The sequence below is a fragment of the Podarcis tiliguerta genome (genome assembly GCF_965153285.1).
Source record: "Podarcis tiliguerta genome assembly, chromosome: 1".
Classification (NCBI taxonomy): Eukaryota; Metazoa; Chordata; class Lepidosauria; order Squamata; family Lacertidae; genus Podarcis; species Podarcis tiliguerta.
Window position 1 is genome coordinate 67,062,407 of NC_139534.1, and position 26,596 is coordinate 67,089,002.

At 43.2% G+C, this 26,596-nt stretch overlaps 1 long non-coding RNA gene across 1 annotated transcript in view; it reads right to left on the minus strand.

Annotated features, from left to right (window-relative positions):
- LOC310666311 overlaps nt 1-24,102 on the minus strand; it is a 446,582-nt gene extending 422,480 nt beyond the window's left edge. The window contains exon 1 of the long non-coding RNA XR_014505877.1: nt 23,964-24,102. This is a non-coding gene — a long non-coding RNA (uncharacterized lncRNA). The remainder of the gene's footprint in view (nt 1-23,963) is intronic.
- Between the last annotated feature and the right edge of the window lie 2,494 nt (nt 24,103-26,596).

Genomic DNA, 26,596 nt, shown 5'->3' on the forward strand with positions numbered 1-26,596 from the left:
ACTCACATTGCACTTTGCCATTGTAATTCTGATGGAAGAAGTCAGACTCGCGTACTAATGGACATTCTGAATTGATGACAAATATCTTTGACCAATTTTGCAACTGCTGCTAAAATCAGACTGCGTTTCCTGCATCTGTAAACAGAACGAAAAAGCTTATTGGCTAAAGTGCATGATCAGTTTTTAAAAGGCTGCCTTCTGCTTCCTATCATGGGATGTATCCATTATTACGGGCCATTTGCAATTTGTTGAATGGTGTGTGACTTGTAGTGATAGAAGAGCTCTGGCTTGGTTTGGAATGGGCTTGGCCTAGTGGTCTCAGCAACTCTCCTTAGGAGATCTTGCCCTGATGAAGCAGTTGCAAGGACTGAAGGTCCCAGCCTTCCCAGTACCCACTAGGACTCCTCTCCAGGTTCTTTTCCATGCAGTCTCAGGCTGCACCTGCACACAGCAACCCTCTGCTTTGCCCATTACATTTCTCGGTGTGCTGCTGGAGACATGAGGGGATGGGAGCTAGTCACAGCAGGTCAGGGAGACTCACTGGCTTCTTCAGCCACCTGCTTCCTGACTCCATCTCTCCAGGCCCCCACTTCTGCCTTGGAGTCTGAACTGTGCTCTGCCACAGCCTCTTCCTCTTCACCAGGCATACCCAGCCTTTGGCCCTCCAGATGTTGTGGACTACAATTCCCATCATCCCTGACCACTGGTCCTGTTAGCTAGGGATCATGGGAGTTGTAGGCCAAAATCTGGAGGGCCGCAGGTTGGGGATGCCTGTGCTTCACTAAACCCTGTCACCTCTTCTGTTTCTGACACCTTCTTCTCCCTCTGACCACTCATTTTCAGCCCACCACCAATCCCCTGACTCAGAGCCTTCTTCCCTGGGGGGGTTCCCTAGGGAGTTTCCTGGCTGGTGCCTCCCACCACTGCTCTGTATCCAGCCAGTCCATGACAAAGCCAGATCTGTCATCAGTTTTGGACCCCAAGAGTCCCAGGAAATGGGTAGAAGAAATGTGAAATTGACAGATAAGACTCCTTCAACATCCTGCCAGATACCCACAGGGATCTGGCAAACCAAGGTTATAAGTGGATGGCAAAAGAAAATAATGCCATACTGGAAGAAACGTAAAGATTACTAACAGAGCAGGGGTGGAGAACCTGTAGCCAGTGTGGTGTAGTGGTTAAGAGCGGTAGTCTCGTAATCTGGGGAACCGGGTTCACGTCTCCGCTCCTCCACCTGCAGCTGCTGGGTGACCTTGGGCCAGTCACACTTCTTTGAAGTCTCTCAGCCCCACTCACCTCACAGAGTGTTTGTTGTGGGGGAGGAAGGGAAAGGAGAATGTTAGCCGCTTTGAGACTCCTTAGGGTAGTGATAAAGCGGGATATCAAATCCAAACTCTTCCTCTTCTTCTTCTTCTTCTCCAGATGGAAGGTGTAGCAAATGTCATATTCGTGGTGGACCATACAAGGCTGACCCAGGACATTTTGCTATATGAGGCAGAGACACAAAGAGCACCCTCTTCCCTCAAGTCAAGGTGGATAGTACCCAAGGCCAGCCAAGTTACTTTGGCACATAAAGCTAGAAAGACAAGCTCCTACCAACATCTCTTTCCTCCCTGGCAGTAAAAATGAAATATTGTATTTACTCGAATCTAATGCTCACCTTTTTTGGCCAAATTACTTGGCGAAAATTAAGGTGCGCATTAGATTCAATAGCACATTTACATTTGCCAGCAAATACTTTTTTTGGTTTCAAGGTTCTGAAAATTGAGGTGCGCATTAGATTTGATGGCATATTAGACTCGAGTAAATACGGTACATTAAACAATGAGTTGTTGTTGTTGTTGTTGTTGTTTGTTATTATGGCACCCCAAATCAGCTGCTTGAGGTGGCTGCCTCACTCTGGCAGAAATGGAGATGAGGAAAGATTTCAGATGGCGATGGAGGAGAGAAGAAGGGAGACTGAGCCAGCGAAGGAAACGGAATGTAGAGAACAATCACTGGCAGCCTGCTGTGGCGTGTCACTAGGGGCATCACAAACATGTGAGCTTTACCTATTTCTTTTTGATGTGATGCCATTGTCATGCCTCAGACTGCAGCTGAAAATTGTTTGTCTAGCAGTTCTGGTAGGTTTGATTCAATAACTCTTATAAGAGGGCAGGCAGGATATCAATGCTGCTTTATTGCCTTTTTCTCTACCTACAATAGCAATTCTCCAGTCATACAGTATTATAAAGTGCCATCGCTGGGGCTCCGAATCTATTGTAGTCAGGTCTCATCACCCCCATTGCTGCAAGAGGCAAGGCTGTAATGCATCTAGGCTCATTTTCTAAAATGTTAACTAGCAGGAGCTGATTGGATGGCACTGGGCAAAGGGAGACAGGGTTGAGACGCTCTATTAACTCACTGACAGGCATGGGATGAACTAGGAAGACACTGCTAACAAGAAAATGAGCCGTTCTGCTATTGCTTCTTTATAAAAATCGCTGCTCGCCAAGTTAAAGTTTTTGACCTTAGCCTTTAAAATCTGTTATTCTAGAGGAAGCAGATTGACTTCTTGAGCCTTTCCAAAGTAAAGGGTGTCAAACATATGGTCTTTGCTTTCACAACGGAGCAAGGGTCGTTGAAATATAAGGGTGGCTATTTTTAAAATTAGCAAAGGATTGCTACGCAATCTAGTTAAACTGTGGAATCCATTGCCACGAAATGCAATTGGAGCTAAGGAAATTAGCAGGGCCAAATTAATAAGGACCAACTGATGCTTTGGGGGTAGCTATGCTTGCTTCATGCGCAGTGGTGAACAGCATAAAATGTGAAAGGACCACCTATGACAGCAAACAAACAGTGTATATATATGCTAAAGAATTGTGATCTATCACATCTGCCCAGTGTGTGCTCCGCATTTATTCCTAAAATTTTCATACCACAGGATAAGCCTAGAGACCTGAAAGTGTGAATTGCCCCATCAAGTTTGGATTGCTCCATTAAATGTGGATTGACATTTCACATGATAAAAAGTAGCAACATGTTTCTGCTTTTCATTTCTATCTTGAGAACACTGCTGGATTTTTTAAAAAACAAAACCACACACAACTTGAATTATATTTGTATTTCAGTGTTGGTGCAGTGAAATATAGATTCATTTACATCATTTTCCCTCTCGGGCAACAATTCTTTATCCCATTACCAACCTTTCCTAGTTTAAAAAATACATTTTTGCCTGTCTAAGGATATCCCACTTCCTTTTAACACCTCAGGTGGTGGCATTGGGTGGGGTTCAACTCATGAGTCCCGTCAGTGGAAGCCCTGTGCAAGGATTTCAGATATTATGGATGGTATCTGACTAAACTCACATGCTCAAAGTAAACCCACTGAAATTAGTGGATTTGGGTTAGCTATAACTAACACACGTCCATGGATTTTACAGTCTATGCTGAGTATGAGTTAGTTGAATACCACCCTAATCTTTATTTTTGAGGTGGGGGTGTGTGTGTGGAACAACAGGGTTGTTTGAATAGCCCTAGCCCACATCAGCATACATTTCCATGTGCCAGAATTCTGTAAGGAGTGGGGTAGGAAGCAAGTAGGACCACATAAGCCCTCAGTGCCCACCTGAATTGTGCTCAAAACCTCTCCGGCCTCCCCTAAGGGCTCAACAACATACATTAGGAAAAGCAGTCAGGCAGCACACAGTGGGGTTGTTGTGTTGTTGTTGGTGGTGGTGGTGGTGTTGTTGCTTTTGAAGCATTTAGTTGGAGCACTCAAAAAAAGCCTCAAGCTCATTCCAGGCTGAATAGGACAGTGAGTGACCATCTCTATGGCCAACCATTTTCATGCCTCAAACATTTGTTGAATATTAGCTGCCCTCCCTCCCTCTTCTCAATCTCCCTCCCCACAACTGATGAAAACTGCTGCATCCCTTTGACAAAAATAGAAACAATTTTTATTCTATTACTAATCTCTTGAGTCAATGAGTTCCCATTGAACCTTCTTTTCCCCCATTAATCCAATAAGCTGTGTTGCTTGCCTAACTCACTGCTTTATCCCTGGCTTTTGCAATGGCAACATATCAGACAATTTGAAAACACCAAATAACCCACCCACATGCTTTGTCTCTATGTCTGAAAGAAATCCAAAAGGACTCGCTCTCCAGCCTCTGTAACATTTCCTTTTATTTGGGCCATTACGGAATTCTGAGGTGCTGCAATCCACATTCTGGGAGAAGTAATATAAACAGGCTTGGTTCAATCCTCTCTTCCCTTGATCACTGAAATGATGACAATACTTTGATACCAACTCTGCAGACATCCATTAGAGTTGAATCAGCAATGTACTATTTATGAACAGGGATGCTGCAATAATGGCACTATCCATTCTTCCCAAACAATGCAGCTATTTATCAAGTGATTAAACTGTAGTAACATACTTGGATTTTACTAGCCTATTTTCTCTTGGAACTTAAAAAGATTTTACTGCCTCAAGTTTGGCAGCGTGATCCCTAATAATTTTGATTTTATTACATTATCATATTTTTTAGATTTATCTCCATGTTTTGCATAAGATTCAAATTGTTGCTCGGTTTTATAAAATAAGATATATTTATCTTGGTCAAAAATCACATTAAGATAATTATCTTGCCCTTTTGGCAGATAATTTTGTTTGCAATATATTGAAAATACTTGTTTTCTTCAACTACTCATTCTTGTTAAAGTAGCTATTTTCCCCCGCTTGCTTGTGGTGGAGGCATCTCTCTCTTTCTTTCCCCCTTTATCTCCTCACCCATCACCCTGCCTCCCAGCCTCCTCCCTGACTACAAAAGCTGTGCAATTTCTCAGCCTCTGCCAAAGGCATCATGGACTTTGAAGAAGCACAGCTTGGGACGAAAGGGAGAAACAAGCTAAGAGGAAGGCATGTTTGGCAAATCCTCACTGTGATCAACTCTTGCCCAGAAACCTATGCCCCCACTGCAGAAGGACGTGTGGATCCAGAATTGGCCTCCACAGTCACTTACGGACACACTGGAAGATATGGAAGACAATCTCACTTGGCTAAGAGTGATCAGAAAAGAAGACTCTGTTTCCACATAGAATTAGAATTAGTTATTTCCACATAATTTATACACATCATTTGTGACCTATACACAGTCCAGAAGCCATGCATTATCAGCACCTCCACATTCCCAGGCAGGCAGCAAACCAAGAGTTCTTTCAAGTCTCTGATGGATCACCATATAGGCCAACTTGGTGCTCCGCAAGTTGAGCAGACCTATTTTAGGGAGTGAGCTGCTAAAAGCAGGAAGGGTGGAAATGAGGTGGGATTATTTCATTTGATTGAAACAAGGAAGATTAGTCCAGACTTAATTACATCCTTTCAAAGAAGTGGGTGTTACAAACTACCCTGCATGATGGGCAATGCCCCACTCAGAGAACCAACAGGACCACAGGGCCTGGATACTTGGGGTTTACATAGGCTCTGTGTCTGGGTTGAATAATGAGATGAATCAGAATGTCTTGAGGGATCTTTCCACTCTCTAAAGTCAAAGCAACCCTCCCCCTTCCCCAGGGCAGAATCAGAGACCCCACAAAGCCTTGTGTCATTTGGTTCTTTGTGAACTTTTCTGCATCCTATAGTGCTACGATTTCCTAATTTTCTGTGTTTCTCTAGGTCCAGGGGCTTTCGGAGAAGTGAGGCTGTCCAAAATGTTGCCTGTGAAGCACTGAAGAGCTTTGGGTTGATTTTTGTATTAAAGTGTAGCAGTAGGAGATTTCTGTAAAAGCAAACAGCTAGTTAGGTTTTCTGAATCCGAGAAAGATTTCTTAAGGAGTGGTTTTACCACTGCCTCTTTCAGACAGGCAGGGGCCACCCCCTCTCGTAGGAAAGGATTCACTTTCCTTCATAATTCCTTGTGAGGAGTTTTTCTGTTGCTCTTTCTTACCTTAAAATATTACTAGGTGACTGAGTGGTATAAAGTTTTGCCTGTTTATTTTTTTTAAAAAAAATGCAGCTTCACGCTGGCTTTACCAGTGCTTGTTTAAGTTCTCCAATAGGCTATCTAGAAAATTGCCTGTGGATTTATGAAGAGTTCTGAGGGTTGGTTGGTTGATTGGTTGGTTGTGGTGGTGGTGGTGGTTGTTACAACAGAGCAATGTAGTTAAAAATAAATTCCATTGACTTTGGTCAAAAGCAAGCTGGGGAAGTGATAGACATTTTTAGATGCACTTAGATGCACTTAGATTCACATTTAGATTGGGAAACAGTCGTTTTACATCGGGTTTTTCAGTTCCCACCAAAGTGAACAGAGCACAGTACGTATTATAAAAAGATTCCAATTTTCAAATAGGCATAGATACAGATACAATGGAAATCTTGGAGTCCATGCATTGCCCCTAATGCATACACCCCCTAGAGCCCCTCCCCCCAAATAACTGCTGGGTCCTCAAGAACTAAGAAAACAATGAGCCTAAACCAAAGTTTGGTTCCAGCAGTGCAACTTGCCTGTCAGGTTTTACAGATTTGCTTCTCGTCTAACTTCGACAGCTCTTCTCCAGTTCCTCATTAGGCTCTCTGACTTCTGGTGCTGCTGGACAGCTCCCTGTCATGATCAGAAAGCCAGAACAGGGCAGAGGAATGGCATACCACCCGACTTTGAGCCTTGGGTAAAACAGTTATTCATTTTTAAGTTCCAGATGTTTCAACAGACAAGCAGGACCTGCAACAAAATGCCGCAGGGTACGTTCACAGGAGGGATCCTGTTTCCAGCCAGTGACTCAGCCTTATCCTTATCCAGAATGCTAGCAGTTCAAAAGCACACCTGTGCAAGTAGATAAATAGGTACCACTGCAGCGGGAAGGTAAATGGTGTTTCTGTGTGCTCTGACACTCGTCTGAAGTTTAGTCATGCTGGTCACATGACCCAGAAAGCTGTCTGTGGACAAATGCCACAGACCTTGGCCTGAAAAGTAAGATGAGTGCCGCACCCCATAGTCATGTTTGACTGGACTTAACCATCCAGGGGTCCTTTACCTTTACCTTTTACCTTTACCAGCAGGCTATAAATTGTAAAGGGCTCTTTTACCCCACCATTTTTGTTTTCCAACAAACACTCAACGTTCAACAGCACTGGGCATCCCATTGGGCTGCCTTCTGGGAAGGGGGTGGAGTTGCCGTTTTCATCTAAGTATACCTCCCTTCTTGTTTCTCACTGGCTCCTGCAGATGCAGGTTCCCCTGAATTTGCTATTAGAAGGAATAAGTGCATGCAACAAAATGTTGCAGTGCCAAGTGCTCCTGTTCAGGGTTCTAGGCAGCCAGGCGGTCACACTCAGGTTACTTGATTCCATCCCACATCCTTCCAGTTGTCACCCCTAGAGACAGATAGAATTCCATGCTCAATGGATATAGTCAGTCTTCAGTGGCTGTCCTTAGTCCCACTTACCCACCACAAAAATAGTATCTTTCCACTTCTGCAAACCTTGGTGTTTCCCTGAGCCTGCTGGTGTATGAAGTATTAGGTCAAGGGGAACAATAGTAAGAAAACCATGTTGTATGAAAGTGGTGCTGTTTTTGCTAGATAAGGATTGGCATTCAGCCGCGAACACCAACAATAGAGGGAAACGATGTCTGCTTTCATAAACGACTGTGGCACAGTCATATGAGAAAGACTATTATCACTTGCCGTTTACACCTACAGAAACTTGTGTTTACTGCGAAACAAAAAGAGGCATCAGCTCAAGGGCAGCAACAGTACGAAAACTCCAGTCCAAACCGAGCCTGGATCCTTTCAGTCCAGTCCTGCTGTGTATTCACGTGCTACATTTTCAAAGACCTTGCACGGTTAACATGGGGCTTATTGAAACCTGTGGAAATACTGCTAGCTGCTGCCTATTTGCACCAGAAAAGTTGTGGGAGTTGCTCCAATCTGTTGTCTGAGCGGAGTACAAAAGCACCTATAGCGCATCTCCAGCTGTGCAGAGTATATTCCAAAAAGATTACCTCGAATGTGGCATTAAAAAGACATATTATTTAATTCCCCCTATCCCTGAACAACTCTTTGTCATTTAATGCTAATGCACCGTTTCCTGTCAGAAGCAGTTGATCATTAACACAAGCTACATAATACTAATCTCTTGCTAAAGTCTGTCATACTTTACATCTTTTTTCCAATTTTGTAATATAACACATGAATCTGAAATATCAGTTAATTTTCAGGATTTCAAAGGCCCTAAAGACCAAGGATGTTATATTCTCCTGTCATTTTTTTTATATGCCTTGGTATATGATTTATTTATTGTGGAATACAAACCCACCCCCCCAAATGGACATCCTTCAAAAATGAGAGTTCCAGATTTTGCTGTGCAGTTCTCTGGCCAAATAATGTACACAAAGACGCATATACAAGAGTAAAATGTGCATAGAATAAACTTATCCATGAAAATAATGCAATATATTAGAAAATGCATTGGGTCAAAACCCAAAGTTGCTGGCAAACATGTGTATACGAGGATAAATTTGCACTAAAATGCTGAATTCACAAGAGGGGAATCACAAAGTGATGTGAAAATGTGAAGAACTGAACTAAATATTGGGGGGGGGGATGAGAAACAAAGAGAAACTGAAATTGACAGATTTGCCCATCTCTAAGTCGGGTATCCAAATTCTTGATACCCAGGAGACCACATTTATAAGTTAATTTTAGTGCTACCCAAAATCAACAATTCCTTGTACAACATTTTCCATTGTGACTGGAAGCATGCCAGCCAGTGAGCCTTCGCCTTTCCCAATCCTGCAATGGAAGGAAAAGCTACAACTGTTGAACCTGTCTCTAACCCGCTATTAAATCTGTAGGAGTTCCTTCAGGTTAGGAGCTGACCAGAAGTTGCTATCCGATTGTAATGACGGGTTACTGTCCCAGCTCTTTATTCCACATGGTACTGCCTCATACTTACACAAAAGAGCACATAGCATTTTGCAGTAAATGCAGTAAATAACCCATGTCATCTATATATCTAAGCCTTTGCCAGGGGAAGAAGAAGAAAGAAGTACAAACCAATCTAAAAACAAATCTTAGAGTGCTATAATAATACTAGAATGACATGCCTCTTAAGCTGTTTACAGCTGACAGACGAAGCGAAGTGCCTTCACAATGAAGACTACTGTGTATGTTGACAGCCTTGCTTGGTTCATATCTGAAAGGCCAAATAAAAGTCATAATTTTACAAGGTGCCAAAGTCTACCCTCTTGAAGGGCATCCCGTTAAGGAAAGTACAGCACACATGGCCCTCCTTCCTCCTCTTTGTCTTGAGGCCGCTGATATACCTCAGAAAAAGTCCTCTAACTCCATAGTTCTGTAATTGCCTGTGAACACATATCATTTAGGAAGGACGTGAGGAAAGAGCACCAGTCACAATTACTGTAAGTGTTCACTCTCCATAATTTAAGGACATACAGGCTGCATGGGGTGGGCAGTTAGTTCTCGATGGAAAGTACAAAGAGCACACAAAGAATACATCTGTATTCTCCAAGGATAATGGAAGAGACTTTTAAAAATATTGAGAATAGCAAGGAATTGTGTTTTTGGCAGGGAAAACATATGTTGAAGATAGAAAAACACAAATAAGAAAAGAAAATCTTTTGAAGGGATTTTAGAGAGACCTCAGGCAGGCCTTCTTGTGACAGGAAGAGAAAGGTGAGGTGGAATGAACTGGTAAGATAAAGTGACAGGGGCCACCCTTTCAAATGAAGTTGGTGAGAAGTATCTGGAAGAGGAAGGGGAACAAAAAGTACTTCAATACAAAATGATTTATGGAGGGAGGAAAAGTATGTTAGCAGGCTGCTGCTTGTAATAAACAACAGAAACTAAAAACACAGGGCCTGGAAGCTTCTGGTATGGCAAGTCAGGAGGAGGACCAATGTATGACAGGGTGCCTGCTCAAAGCTTTGCAAAAAGTTTATGTGTGCATTTACTGGTGGTAGCAGCTGTGGTTCTTTTGGAACATTGACCATATGACATCAAAATGGTTACCTCATATGGCCTATTCAGGCATTTAAGCAAATGCATGAGGGCTTAAATTGAGGGTGGGATAAGATCACAAGCACCATTCCCCCACACCCTGGTGTTCCACTTCAGACTTTAGCATATTCAGCACGAAGGTCTAAAGGGGGCTTCAAAGAATATTCAGCTAAATTCTCTCAGCTGCCTCCTCATGACCTGGAACCCTGCATAATCAGCACTCAGAATCCGCATTCAGATATTCATGTCAAACACGCAAAGGTCTGAAATGAAGCAAGGATGCACAAGGGTGTTGGAGGTGGGACATGCGTACATACCCCATTTCCCTCCACAATATAATAATAATAATAATAATAATAATAATAATAATAATAATTTATATCCTGCCCATCTGGCTGGGTTTCCCCAGCCATTCTGGACATCTCCCAACAGAATATTAACATTAATAATAATAATAAAGCAATAAAACAGCAAACATGAAAAACTTCCCGAAACAGGGCTGCCTTCAGATGTCTTCAAAAAGTCAGATAGTGGTTTATTTCCTTGACATCTGATGGGAGGGTGTTCCACAGGGCGGGCGCCACTACCGAGAAGTCCCTCTGCCTGGTTCCCTGTAACTTGGCTTCTCGCAGTGGGGGAACTGCCAGAAGGCCCTCAGCGCTGGACCTCAGTGTCCAGGCTGAATGATGGGGGTGGAGATGCTCTTTCAGGTATATGGGCTGAGGCCGTTTAGGGCTTTAAAGGTCAGCACCAACAATACGTCAGCACCTGAATTGCTCAGTCCAAATCTGCTCCTAGAATGAATAGTGCTGGGGCAGCTGACACCATGAAGCACATTTCCTCACAGAGCATGTTAGCAAAATGAATCATTCTTTCACAGGCATGTGGCCCCCAGATGGATGTTGTAATGGGGAGGGGTGCCCCTCAGGCCTATAAATGTGAGCCACCCCTTCTCTAGCTGAACGTATGAAAAGGGGGAACTTACAGGCCATGATGCCCAAGGAATCCAATCTTTGTGAATTTGGATGAAAATTGACCTTATTCTGCATCTTGTGGACTAAGGTGCAGATTGGGGTGAATCTATTGAATTTGAGACTTCTCCAAACAGCACAACACAGTTCTCAAATTAAAAAAAAAAAAACCAAGCTCTGTTTTAAAATATGTGTTTTGAGAGGAAGTGCATTTATAAATGTTTATTCTAGGTGAAAATGCATTTAGAAATGCATATTGAAAAGCGTGTTTGTATTTAAACATTGAATTTTTTTTAAAAAAATTACAGATTCAATGTGGAAATGGAATGTCAGTATATAAATATGAATATCACACATACAAAAGTGGCAGAGCTTGGAACATGAGTGATTCCTCTCTTCTTGCAGTTAATTCTGATGCAAAAATACAGTAAAGCCCCTTGTTTTCTTTACTCTAGTGACACATTATGTATTATTACTGTAATTATTATTTTGTTTCTCAAAGAACTATAAAAATAAGTTGCCCTTCTATTTGTGGGTAAACTCATAATTCTTAAGCAGAGGTGGCTAACCACATTCACCCTTGCCCAACCCTTCAGGGCCCATGTGCCAGTGGTGGGTGTGTCTAAAAGTCCTTATAAGGCTGCTGGGTATAGAAGTTTAAACCTTCCTGCCTTTCTCCCAACCAGTCTATGTTTTTTTTTTTTTTTTCATTTTTTGCTACTACTCCCTAAACTGGTGGAGGCTTGGGGCCAGAAAAAAAGGAGGGCAGGTTAGGAGGCCAGAAAATTTTTCTTGCAGTCAGCTCAGCCCCTGATACAGGGTTGAGCCACTCCTGGCTTAAAGGAGGAGCCATTTTATATAAGATGGAAAGAGAAGTGAATATCAGGGCAATAGGAGACCTTCTGTTTTATTTTAAGCCACTGCCATAGCTGTCAACTTCCAGATTTGAAAATAAGGGATCAGCAGCCTCGAAAATAAGGGATCAGCAGCCTCACCTGTCCCAGGGACAGTCTACAGGATATCTAACAATCCGGGATAGCAGCAGGAAGCAGTGGGAAACGGTGCTGGAATAAGGAAATTTCCCGCAAAAAAAAGGGAAGCTATGGCCACTACCCTAAAGTTTTCCAACCCTGGATTTGATCTTTTTTTCCAATGATATCAGTGAATATGTTCTAACACGATCACTCTAAGAATCACCCCCCAGAGTCATTCATAACAGCCAGTTTAGATGCCACTGGCATATTTCTAAAGACCCGTCCTTTCCCCCCTTTCTTCTGATGTGCATCATTTTGCAATTACATATGTCGAATCTCATACACTGTCGTTTACTGTGCAGCAAAAGGAAAAGCTCCCAGGTTCAACTCATTCTAGGGACCAGTACTGAGCACAGAGATCTGCATTTGTTTGTGCAATTAGCTCGTGACGTGGACAAAATGAGCAAGAGAAATGTAAAGACAGGCAAAACAATCCCCAAATACACAGGCAAATTGGGCCCAAGGAAAATCTGTCAATGCCATAAAAGGAAACGCCCCCGGAGGAGCTGTCAAGCATATGGAAAGATTTGCATGGCATCAGAAATCACTGTGCCAGAGCATGCAAAGTGAAGCTTCAAGAGGCCCCAAAGGCACAATAGCAATATTCTGTACATGACCAGGATGTGTGCAATTTATTCATAGAGCTGGCAATCCATGCCAGCTCCAAGCCAACCATAAACCCAGAGGGTGAGTGGTGTGATGAGCTCAATGTGAGGGGACTTTCAATACAGTTCAAAATGGCTATAGGAGATGGGGATGTTTTTTCATGGTGGTCTTCTGACTCAGGACTTGACAAGACTGCATGCAAGGCTCTTGACCTAATCTACCAACTTCTTGCAGACTTCTTGCCAAAGAAAGCTTAATTGTTGTATACCATGATTTCATGGCCACGCTAAAGACCATCACATCCACAAGGATCTCCAAGACCCTCCTGTGGTTCATGGCTTATGAAAACATACAATTTACAATACTGCTGTACTGAAAGACGGGGAGAGCTATAATAATGATAATGATAATAACAGCAATAACAATAACAATAATAATTTATTCATATCCTACCCTCCCTAGCCGAAGCTGGGCTCAGAGCAGCTAACAACAGTAAAAGTAACACCATTTACATAAAATCACAATCAATTAATTGAAATACATTCTAAAATCAATTCATTCTAAAATCAATTCAGAATCAAATTAATGGCAACCATTGGGCTAGAGTTCTATGAGGATTACCGAAGGAGTGGGTCAAACTGTGCCATGGCCAAAGGCCTGGTGGAACAGCTCTGTCTTGCAGGTCCTGCGGAAAGATGTCAAGTCCCGCAGGGCCAAGGTCTCTTGTGACAGAGCATTCCACCAGATTGGGGCCACGGCCGAAAAAGCCCTGGCTCTGGCTAAGGCCAGCCTAACCTCCTTGTGGCCCGGGATCTCCAAGATGTTTTTATTTGAAGACCATAAGGTCCTCCGTGGGACATACCAGGAGAGGCGGTCCCATAGGTATGAGGGTCTACGTCATATAGGGCTTTAATAGAGTGTAGGCTTCTGTAGACTGGGCAGCAGCAGCCCTATTTGGATGGAGAAGAATATGTATTTATCCCTAGGATGGTAGTACAGTTGTACCTTGGAAGCCGACCAGAATCCATTCTGGAAGTCCGTTCAACTTCCAAAACATTTGGAAACCAAAGCAAGGCTTCTGATTGGCTGCAGGAAGCTCCTGCAGCCAATCGGAAGCTGCAGAAACCCCATTGGATGTTCAGCTTCCAAAAATAGTTTGTAAACCAGAACAGTCACTTCCGAGTTTGAGGTGTTTGGGAGACAAAACATTTGAGAACTAAGCTGTTCAAAAACCAAGGTACGACTGTATATAAACAACACTGCAATATGTTTCATAAATATCTTTATGTCTCCACCTGCCTCATCCCCACCCTCCAGACAGGTTCCGCTGCTTTCACACATGTTGCATGTCCCCGTGTCCCCTTCCTTCCAACTCTGCAGGGGTGAGGTTTGATTGGCCTGTCTTTCTATCAGAGAGAAGATGTAATCATTACCAACCAGACGAGATGTGACTGAACTTCTTACCTTGAACAACCAATGGTTTACTGGGCTCGGCAGCCTAGGACACCCCCCCCCCAACGTTGTTCATTTCCTATGAGAATAAATGTGACTCTCAAACCGCAGCTTCACCCCATCATTAACTCACAAGGCTGCTTGCGTAAGCCCGTGCTAGCACACTTTCTCCCCAGCATCTATATAGACAGGTAAGGTACCTAATTAGGCACAGGCTAAGCTCAGGGCAAGCCTAGCTTGTGCAGATTCACTGTCCAACAGACAACATAAGAATAACCTGCTGGATCAGACCAAAGCTCCACCTAGACCAGCATCCTGCTCTCACAGTAACTAATCAGATACTTATGGGAAGCCCCCATGCAGAACCTGAATACATCAGCACTCTCCCCATTTGTGATTCTGGGAAGCTCATATCCAGAGACGTATTCTTCAAGAGAGGAGGTAGAACACAGCCTTATCCTCCATGAATTTGTCTACTCCTCGTTTTCAGGCATCTAAGTTATTGACCATAACTACACCTTTTGACAGAGAATTTCATAGTTTTATCTATGTGCTCTATATCATGGATACATGGGTACAATTTTCATGGATATCCATGCACCAAAATACACGTTACGAGTAGTTTTGTTATGAAAGGCATAAATTATGAGTTACCTCTATGCTTAAATCGCTGTCCGAGCAAAAGGCATATGTGGCGATGAGAAAGTACTCACCCTTTCACTTTTATGCATTTTGCTGAGGAAAGAGGTGATTGAAAGCCAATGTTTACATTTGTATTCACAATCACACAACTGTCATCAAAGATCCACTGATTTTAATTCAAGTCCATGGGAGGGAGGGGGGATTGTGCTCAAAGACAGCATAAATATTCCATGAGAAATGGTCCTCAGATTGTCATCTATGGATTGCCACAAATAGCAGCAGTCAAGATCTTCACATTTGTAATCTGGCCATTCCGTCATCTCATTTATTTAAGCTGAACATAACCTTGCTGCCTGGACATCTCTGCATTCTGGACTGAACATCCTTGTGCACAGGAGAACCGGTTGATCTTGGATGGATGGCTTCTCTGGGACCCCCCTCGCACTTTGTTTGATGTTGAGATCAAGGATCTCAACATGTTCTGTTTGCTTTGTCAGGACAATGTTTTCAGAGTTCATTATGATGGCATCAATTCTAACGCTTGGCACAAAAACATTTGATGACCTTCGTAGGTGGGAAGAAATATGTAGGCAGAGATTCCATTAGTCTGAGAGAAGGAGGGAAATGCTTCCACTCAATGCCACTCCAATGTGTGAATTACAGCTAGCATTAAAATGCCCAGTACTGAGGTGCAATAAGGAACAATGCAATTAAAGAACATGAAACATATTGCATTTTCAGCTTTTGCATTAATCTTCTGTTAAGAAAATGAGTAGTCTAGGCTTCCGACATGATTGTTCTGAAGGTAATATGAAGGATCCTTTTCAGTCTGAGGGCTGTACTACCTTCTGAACGGCCACCCGGGAGCCCCAGGCCAGCTCTGGGTGTGGTCAAGAGCAAAAGTGAGTGGAGTAGTGAATGTAACATTTACCTCAGTGCAGTAGGCTGGTTTCTACACACACACACGTCTATTCTTCAACCAGGCAAGCCAGAAACATTATCAGAATTATAGGGGGTGCAAAGCAGGGCTCCTAAGAGGCATAACTGGGGACAGAGTGTGACCTAGGGAGATTCCCAGGGGACAAATGAAGAGGTTTGGAGGGCCACATGTTTCCCTCATGCCTGAGGTTCCCCACCCCTACAATATAGCAATATAAGAACTTTGTGTGGTAGACAAATCTCATCTTGGAAAGATTCAGTTGACCATTTGGTGATTAAAAGCGGCATCTGCTACCAAAGATAGTGGGAGTGATCCTGATAGGCATTGAAGTCAACCATTCCCCTCTTCCAGGCTATTCCAATGCATTCTTCTCCCTTCCCTCAACTCACCATGTTCCATGGCCACTGAGCATGCCTAGTCTGCCATTTCTTTGATGAGGTCTGCCCCTTTAGGCTTTCTCTGCCCAAAGCCACAGAAAGTAAGTGCTCAGTTGATTTGTGCACTTTTGGCACAGAGGATGAAGGACTCGAACCTCTTGCATTTTCCAAGGATTTTTCCTGGGATTCTCCTTATATGGCAATTTTGGGAACAAATGTTTTCAATTCTTGCAGAAAGATTTTGCAATGCAAATATCTAGATCTTTGTATTGCCAAGGAATTCAATTCCATATTTGTGTTACATAACAATTGAATAATTCATGTTATATCTGGTTGTAACATATATTTCTCAGCATTGGATTTGGTCCCTAATTGTTCAAATACCAATATTCAGAAATCAATATGGTAAGACTGCCTGGTCTTGAGATGAGAGCATCAGATCATTAATTTTCAACCCTTCCAATATTATATTTTTAACAAATGTGTGTATCTTCCAGAAATGCAAGTCTGTTATTTCCTCCTCCTCCTTCACTACTTCTTTTCTTTTCTTTCTTTTCTTTATTAACAAAGCTATGGTTTGTCTTAAGAAGCTAGATTTTTATTTCGATCTATACAATATCCAACTTCTCCTAAATAGCATAATTGATTGAGCTTACTGATTTATAAAAATAAAACAACCACCCCTATCTGTTGTCTTGAACAACAAAAGATTTGTTTGGCTAGTCTAAAGCATTCCCAGGTGACTGCTAATTTCATTGCGTCATATTATGCTATGGAAAACCCATATGCTCTTTTTATCTTGATTGAGGTATAGTTTTAAATGGATATTTCCAACCTCTAGAAATCTATTGATGTATTTTTGCTTTCATTTTGCTTAATCAATAGATTAAAAAACATTTGGCAGAATCATCATTCCAATTGCCAGTAACCTCTCTAAACAGGAGAGCTTTAAAATGCTCTATTCTGCATGCTGTTTCCAGATAATCTTGACCAGAAACCCATAATTCTATTTATAGGTAGCAGTTATATTTTCAAAATGCTGATGTCAAAGTACTGGATTCCTGAATCTCTCCACAGATTCCTTATTACTGACAGAGTATTTATGTCTAGAATTTCTAATTTCTTTAACTTAATCTTTGAAGATCAATTGAAATCACCAAAGAGGCTGAAAACAAGTAACATTTCTAAGAGCGTGTCTTTATCGTGAGTAAATACATTATCAAGGGTAGCTGTTATTGCAATCTCTTTTGCATATTTGATTCTTATCCTTCTTTTAGTCAATTCTGTTAAACTTTTTGCAATCCCTTGTCAGGGTTGTATATGGTCATTAACAATGGTGATAACAAGCAGCCCTGTCTTGTGATTTTACTCCAAGCAAATTTCTTTATTTTTGCTTTATTTTCTTTCAGAAGACCCTGTGTGGTGAAAAGGAAGTCGAGTTGCCACTATTGAAGAAACCAGCTCCAGTTATGGCCTTGGTTAAAAATCTTATGTTCCACATGATCCACATTGAGGTACTTTCCTGTGTGGTTTATCATTAATCCCTGAATGCAGTACAGCAAGAAACTTCTATGTGTCTGTACCCACTTCCTCATAATGCTTAGATATCTGTTTATGTATAAGAGAAAATAATCAGCAATTACATTACTAACTAGATGAAATGTGACCAGCTACCAATCACTGTACCTGTGGTCATAAACAGAGAAGATAAGAGAGGGAAGGAAATTCTCTTCACAAAGAGGCAGAGTTCAAACTTGTCTGCTTTCTGTGAATCACAGAAACAGCCACAGACAGACACCAGATAATAAACTGCCGTAGACTAGGTGACTCTTTAATCTGCTCACAAAAGTCAGTTCCTCCATCCAGCATCATTATGTTAGGCCCACCTATCTGCCTGATTCCAGACTTTTCATTTTGAAAGCTACAGAAGGATTAGCCAAGAGACCACTAGAGGAACTCTCTTGCCTGTGAGGTTTGTCAGGATAATTGAAACCCACGAACATATTGTTGCAAATGGCGAGAATCAGGGGGAATCACATGGAAATGTTTGATTTCCCAGCTCTTCAAGTTTCAAGTGGCTTCTCCTAACAAATGTGCCATTGATATACATGTAAAGGACTGACAGTAGCCAAAGTGAAACCTATTTTTAGCAAAATTGCTGAAGTGGCTAGATGGAGGAGCAGGCTTATTTTGAATTAGAGTACTTGTAACTCTGTGACATAATGATTATTTCAGAGAACACAGCTTCTTAAGTGTGTGATATGACCACCACAGTATCAGGGTTGTGTGAGCAAGACATGTGTTATGTGTTTGTAGAGATGCTGTACATTTTTTTCACAGTGTGCTGTCAAGGCTCCCTTCCTGCCCCTCTACAGGAAATCTATGACCCAAGATGAAATCACCGTTTGGTTTACAATGAACCAAAGTGGACTCAGCAGTAGGACCTCACACCTGCTCACTCTAAAAGAAGAAGAAGAAGAGTTTGGATTTGATATCCCGCTTTATCACTACCCTAAGGAGTCTCAAAGTGGCTCACAATCTCCTTTCCCTTCCTCCCCCACAACAAACACTCTGTGAGGTGAGTGGGGCTGAGAGACTTCAGAGAAGTGTGACTAGCCCAAGGTCACCCAGCAGCTGCGTGTGGAGGAGCGGAGACACGAACCCAGTTCCCCAGATTACGAGACTACCGCTCTTAACCACTACACCACACTGGCTCTCAGCTAAAGCTAAAGGCATCCAAAAGCAAGGTTTCTTAGGCACTTAATCAAATTTTGCTGGATTTCTCAAAGTGTGCTAGAATCTCTCTGAAGTGCACTTATGGTACCATTCTACAAGTATGAGAGCCTATTATGAGATCCATCACTGGACAATGCAGGAGCAAAAAAAGTAAATTATTGAAATCAGAAATCAGTAGTCAAGTAGGAACTTAGTTTCATGATAGGAAAAGCGCCTGCTTCAATTCTGAAAGAAATTGTGTCTATATTTCTTTGGTGCGATGGCCTGAACTCTTTGTAACAACTTGACTGGTAAAAACAGAAAGGATGATGTTTTTTTAAAAAGGTTATGTGGATTTCCAAGAGAAGCACCCTGTGATTTCAACTCAATGGTAATAGTCCTAATCGAAATAGTTAGATCTGTATTGCATTGTACTGGGACAGTCCTTCAAAGACAAAAGCACATTGGTCTGCTAAATAGAATGGCCCAGATTAAATGTTAAGCCTGCATAGCTGCTGGAAGGCTGTGTGTTGGGGTGGGGGGGTGGGGAAGGAAGAGATGCATTGATGAGCAGTGACTTGCAGGGTGTTGAGAAGAAATGATCCCACAGCTTCCATACTTCATGTCAGAACAGCTGATTGATGCCATCACATGTAGGGATGCTGGAGAATTCTGATGGGGGGGGGGATTGAAAGTTGCTGAAATTTGCACATTTGTGGTCGCGAATGAAAATTAGTCAAGCAAATACAGTTGGTATTCACTAGCTCTTTTTCAGTTCACAAATGATACATAGTTAATTTCTTAATTAAAAACATGGTTTTGAGGCATCCTTCATTATTGGAATGAATGTAAGTTGTGGAAGTTACAAAAATAATTACAACAATTATGTAACTTATGGTAAACAGTGGCCAGTGAGACAAACAAGGCAGTGTTTGGCAGAAACTGAACTGCGGCGGAATGAAAACACTGCTGATTGTGACAAATGCCAGACAGAAGAGAAATTGCTGCCTTCTTACACCCCTAATTGCACTGTGAAACCCCGATGTTAAAGGGTGAGGAGGAACACACCCTCATCCAGCTAAGGTTGCACATGCAGACACATCACTTGTGAAAAGACACATCACTGAGTGGAAAGCATTAAATTTCTTTCAAAAGGGTGGCCCTTATTCAAGCTGCATAAGAGCTAGAAAACCGGTTCTAAGTTTGGACCAGTTTGAAGGTGCTTGAAAAATGCTCCAAACAACACAAACCATTAGCTTGGTCTTCCTCTCATAAAGATGAAACCTTGGAACTGGGATAACGCTAAGTCCTTTTCCCAAAAGAAAACAGTTCAGAGATGAGCCGAAGTCAACAAGTGAAAGACCCATTTGTACAGCTGGTTATTGAGAAAACCAGAAGACAAGGGCCATCAGCTACTGCTGTGCCCACGAAAAGCTCTTAGTCCAAAAAAGGAAGATAGAAGATCGGATGCACCTCCGACCACATCCTGCTTCAAAGTTCATTCTAGGGTTTTCCCATTTGGGGGTCTTCCGGAGCTTGCCCACCCAGGAGGTGCCCTCCAGGAGCAGAGCTAATAGAAAACCACAAGCCAGCCCCAGCCTCTGTGCAGCATGGGGTTCCATCAGCACAACGTGCCCCGACTAATTAATAGCAGAGCGCCCCTTCCCCAGAGGGCAAACAAAATGAAAGGGGAAAAGCTCCGTTTTCAAAGCAATCATCCTGCACTTCAATGAAGATTTCTCTCACTCCCTCTTTTTTTAAAAAAAGTTTTAATATACACACTAAATTAAGCTTGAGGGAAAAAAGGAGGGGGACATTTCATCTTTAATCTATTTACTTCTGAATATTTAACATACAATTCTGGCACCAATCACCAGATTTAACTGGAAAATTACTCACTAATCTGTTTGCTTATTTGGAATAATTGGGTAGGCTGCCAAGGAAGAGGATTTCCTACCCTGTTTAATATCTCAGTTAGTAGTCCAATTTCAGCTTGGCGGCATAATTACTCTGACAGAGCTGTAGCCACAGGGCCTGTGAGTGGGGCTGCTTTTTAAACCGTAAATTATGGAGGATTAGCATTTATGAATTTTAAATCAGGGCTGTGGTAGGAGACACTAAAGCTGCTTAGAGATTGCAAACCACGGCATTCAGGCACAAGCTATTAACACTTTCCTCCCCGGTCCTCCTCCCCCCTCCCCTCCAGACCAGTGATGAACAGAAAGGAATTTCTCCTTCTACCTTTGTTTGCCATATTATCCAGTGCCACTTATACTTGAGCTTTGCAATTAATTAGCAAAAGAGAGCAGGACAAGTCTGCCTGAAGGTTACTTATAGCCCAATCCAGTGCTTGTTTACTCAAAAGTAAGAGCCACTGGGTTTCAATGGAGGGGAAGAATTGCATTATGTGGCTCATACAGAGCTGGTCTTTCTCAAGGTTATCATAAAAAGGAGAAGATCTGCAGCTTAGAACATCTACTTTGCATGCCGAACATCCATGTTGAGTCCATGACATCTCTTGGGAGGTTTGGGACTATTCCCTGTCTTAAACCATGGATAGCTGCTGCCAGGCAGTGTAGACCAGGGATGGGGAACCAGATCTCCTGCACATTTCACAGGCCAAGTTTGCCTACCTATCAATCACCTGATGTCAAAGTCACATGCGGTGACCGTTTGCAAAGGGACATCAGCAAGGAGCTTCACAAGACCTGGCAATCAGCTGGTTGTCAGCTCTTGCAAAGCCCTGTGCACAGCTCTTTACATAGAGTTTTGCAGATGTTACCAATCAGCTGATCAGCTAAGCCTTTCAGCTGAACTGGGGTTTCACCTGCCCTTAGGCAAGATTAGCATAGCTTGGCCAAAATGGCACTGCCCCAAGATGCCAAGTCCTGCTACCAGACCTAGCATTGCTATCCCTAGATATTTGTCAGTGTACACTCACCACCTCTTTCCTGACGAGTGCAAATAGGTTGACCACATGCAAAGGAAGGCAGGGCTCCTCAGTCCTTGACAGTTGGATAGACAAGAGAATTGCAGTAGCTGTAGTTCTGAAGAACATGGGAAACTGCCTTACATTGAGTCAGACCACATCCATCAGTCTCAGCATCGTTTACACTGACTGGCAGCAGCTATCCGGGGTTTCTGGCAGGGAGCCTTTCCCAGCCCAAACTGGAGGTGCCAGTGATTGAATCCGTGACCTCCTGTACTTAAAACAGATGCTCTACCACTGAACCAAAGCCCCTTCCCAAAATGCTTATCATCCCTGCAAGGTAAACTGTACCTGTTTTCTCTTCTAGCAAACTGTTAGAAGTAGGGATAGGACTTAGCGGAGCCTAGTACTACTTTGCACCAAGTCACCCTCTTCTCTGCCCAGCCAGATGAGCGGGGGATAAATAATAAAATTATTAGTATTAGTATACAGTTTGGTAGACCGATGTTTATTTTTAAAGAAGGAACCTCCAATTTAGTCATTAGGACAACCAATATTTAAACACTGGCCTATATTTTAAACACACACACACACACACACACACACACACACACACTGCTTAAAACGTGAGCTGTTGGTTTGAACTCTGCCACACTCCCGGCTCAGAATCTGTAGCCGGTGAGCTTGCTGCTGTTGTCTTTGCCCGTCGGGGCTCATGATGGGGGTAAATCCTCCCTTTGATGTATGCATTAAACTTCTTTTAAGGCCAATGAGAGCAATGTACACGCACAGAATGTTCAATGCCCTGAAGAGAGAGAGATTTAAAAACATTCTGCCATTTGCTGAACCACTTTGAACACAGGGAATGTTCCTCGTGGGAGAGAGTGTAGATCTTGGATGCTACTGAAAGTGCATCCTGGGGAGAAACTTGTACATTTCCCCTCCAGGCTGTGATTCAACTTGAAACTTGTACCTGGTGGAACTACATGGGAGGCTCAAGGGCATCTGGAAATGAATGCCCTTGCTCCTACTAATAATTATCATTATTATCATTTCATTTCTAGCTTGCCCTTCATTGATACAGGATTCAAAGGAAGGTGACATCCTAAACATATACATATACAATAACAGTTTGCCTATTAATATAACCTTAATGAAATCTAATATTTATAAAATAACCTTACTTATTCTGCTACCACACCATATGTAAAGCTAAAGGGACCCCTGACCATTAGGTCCAATCGTGGCCGACTCTGGGGTTGTGGCGCTCATCTGGCTTTATTGGCCGAGGGAGCCGGCGTACAGCTTCTAGGTCATGTGGCCAGCATGACTAAGCTGCTTCTGGCGAACCAGAGCAGCGCACGGAAATGCCATTTACCTTCCCGCCGGAACGGTACCTATTTACCTACTTGCACTTTGACGTGCTTTCGAACTGCTAGGTTGGCAGGAGCAGGGACCGAGCAACGGGAGCTCACCCCGTCGCAGGGATTCGAACCACGACCTTCTGATCGGCAAGTCCTAGGCTCTGTGGTTTAACCCACAGCGCAACACGCGTCCCTTGCTACCACACCATACCATTGCAATAAATATGGGGAGGCTGAGCAATACCCGTCAACTGCCCCAGAAAAACTGTGACATCCTGGTTTTCCCCACGAGAGCATGGCGGACATTTTGAGCACCTTGCTCTCGCACAATTTCAGGACGAGATCTTGCCCCCCCCCCAGCACTTTTTCCAGGTCCACAATCTCGCATGGGTCATGTGACTTGCACAGGTCTTTGGACCCGGAAGATGGTGTCTCCACACATCCCGTGGGAGGGTATGTGAGGGGCCAAATGGCCCTGGCCTCTCTATGTGGCCCACAGGACTCTCCCTAGGCCACACCCTTCACAAGCTGTATTCTGAGGTTGAATCCTGACAGGACAGAAGTACTGTTTTTGGGGGACAGGAGGTGGGCGGGTGTGGAGGACTCCCTGGTCCTGAATGGGATAACTGTGCCCCTGAAGGACCAGGTATGCAGCCTGGGAGTCATTTTGGACTCACAGCTGTCCATGGAGGCGCAGGTCAGTTATCAGCTCCATCTGGCATGCAGGCTGAGACCCTACTTGCCTGCAGACTTTCTCACCAGAGTGCTGCATGCTCTAGTTATCTCTCACTTGGACTACTGCAATGCACTCTATGTGGGGCTACCTTTGAAGGTGACCCGGAAACTGCAACTAATCCAGAATGCAGCAGCTAGACTGGTGACTGGGAGCGGCTGCCAAGACCATATAACACCGGTCTTGAAAGACCTACACTGGCTCCCAGTACATTTCTGAGCACAATTCAAAGTGTTGGTGCTGACCTTTAAAGCCCTAAACAGCCTCTGTCCAGTATACCTGAAGGAGCATCTCCACCTCCATCGTTCTGCCCGGACACTGAGGACCAGCACAAAGGGCCTTCTGGCAGTTCCCTCGCTGCGAGAAACCAAGTTACAGGGAACCAGGCAGAGGGCCTTCTTGGTAGTAGCGCCCGCCCTGTGGAACGCCCTCCCACCAGATGTCAAAGAGAAAAATAACTACCAAACTTTTAGAAGACATCCGAAGGCAGCCCTGTTTAGGGAAGCTTTTAATGTTTAATAGGTTATTGTATTTTAGTGTTTTGTTGGAAGCTGCCCAGAGTGGCTGCGGAAACCCAACCAGATGGGCGGGGCATAAATAATAAATTGTTGTTGTTGTTGTTGTTGTTGTTGTTATTCTGTGCCGAGTGCTTCTGCCTCACTTGATTGTGTTCTTGAACTTATTTGCCTGGCTAGAGTATGGAGAGATGCATGTGTGTGTGTGTATGTGTGTGTTGAAATATCTGGTGCAAAGGTGAGGCTCACATCCTTCTCTCTGCCCACCTTTGCCTCTGGCGCTGCCCCTCAGTGGCATATGTCCCCCCAGAAGCTTGCTCGGAAGGGAATGTGACCCTCTGGCGAAAAAAGGTTCCCTTACCCCTACATTACAGCTAGGCTCACACCAGCAACCCCCCTCCACATCTAAGGCCTGGAGAAAGAGGTGAGTCTTTAGGTAGTGCAGAAAAAATAATGCTGATACAGGTGAACTTCAGATAGTAAGGCAGGCAGGCAGGTAGGTAGGTAGGTAGGTAGGTTGATAAGTGTGTGTGAGAGAGATCACTGGGTTCAAAAATTGTATTTTGAGTTTTTATGTTGTAAACCACCCTCTGATCTTCAGAGGATGGGTGGTATAGTAGTGGTAGTAGTGGTAGTAGTAGTAGTAGTAGTAGTAATGATGGTTATGATGATGGTGTTGGCACCAGGGACCAAAGCAAAATGGTGGTGAGGAGCTGATAATTATTAGGATTACAGAAGGAACAGATTGGAGTTCCACCCTGCTGTGACTCTTATGAGAACCATTCACCCAAAGGCTGTTATGTGTATTAATAGAAAGGCACATATAATGTCAGGTGTAGTTAGGCCCTATATTGCTGGAAATTAGGGTTTACTAGACTGGGAAAAATACAGGATCTGTGCTGAAAGTCCCTTTTTTATCATTCATTGGGCAGGTAGGGGGCAGAATAAAACCCTCTGGAAAGATGAGGTGAGAAATTTATCTGAATGTTTTGTTAAAGGGTTGCCTTAGTTAATGGTAGGGACAACTACTGATTTCTGCATGTTTCAGTGTAGATCTAGCTGGGGCAACTAGACACTCACCTAATATGATACAAAAAGTCTCACACACACACACACACTAGTTGCCAGAGTAGGGAAATTGGGAAGGCCTTTCCAAAATAGCTCAAGAGCACAAACCTAAAGGAAGAGAAAGTAAGCAGGAGCTGCCTTTACAACTGTATTCAAAAGGCCTGCTCAATTATTCAGACATCACCATGCAAGGAATTTGAAAGGCTTGCCTATGGAATCTTCTGGATAACAACTCTGAGGTGATGGAGATCTTCTGTGTCAGTGTTAAAAAATAAATCTTACACAGGGCTGATATTAGTATTTCCCTGATTTCTGAAATGCTTGACAGCCATAATTAATGCTAGACATAAATAACACAATACACTGGGACCACAGAGAAGTTCCTTTGTGCAAGCCCTCTTGAGGTAAATGGGACACATTTTTACTCCTTCCATGCTCAGAGGAATGGAAGAAGCTTGAAATGAGGGTTGTGTGAAAGTGCAGATCTGGTTCAACTAATGTGATCCCACCCTGAAACTCACCCAGCCTCCATGATTTGAAAGGACACTTGGGGACACTGGTTGATACACCAACTTTCCATCTTAAGGTCTGATTGCTTCAGTTCTTCAACATGTTTCAACAGATTTTGGAGTACATGAGTGACATCCAGAAATCTGTAGGGCAATGATCCAGTCAAAGCTCAGCATGCTTCACATCTCTTCAATTTCAATAGGGAAAAGGTAAGCACCCACTCTTTCACACTAAAATCAATAAGACTTAAAAGTGCCAGATATGATATGTGGCTGATATGTGCTCCAAGGCTTTCAATTTGCCCCCAATCATTTTTAAAGCATGTTTGCGGGGGGGGGGGGCAATTTTAAGAGCAGAGGGGCAGGAAATGCTAAAAAGACATGATTGGAAACAGACCCCCTTTGATCACATTAAGGTGGTCAGAGTCCCATCACCTTTCCTTGGAGTTTGTTGTCAAACACATAGGTTGGCTATCATCACATGGAGTTGGAGCCTCAGTTAGGTCCAAGGTACATGTTATGGGATGCATGCACCACACCTTTCTGCATCTGCCCAGTAAAGTTTAGTTAAAGAAGATGGATGGCATCACATTACCATAGTTAGAGTCTCCCTACTACTGCTCTTTGCAGGGTTGAGGGAAAGACATTTATAGTGTGATGTTGTGTTACTCATGTTATTAGACTAATTGTTTGCCTGGGAAAAGAAGTGGCAGGAACATGTCTCTCGTCACATCTAG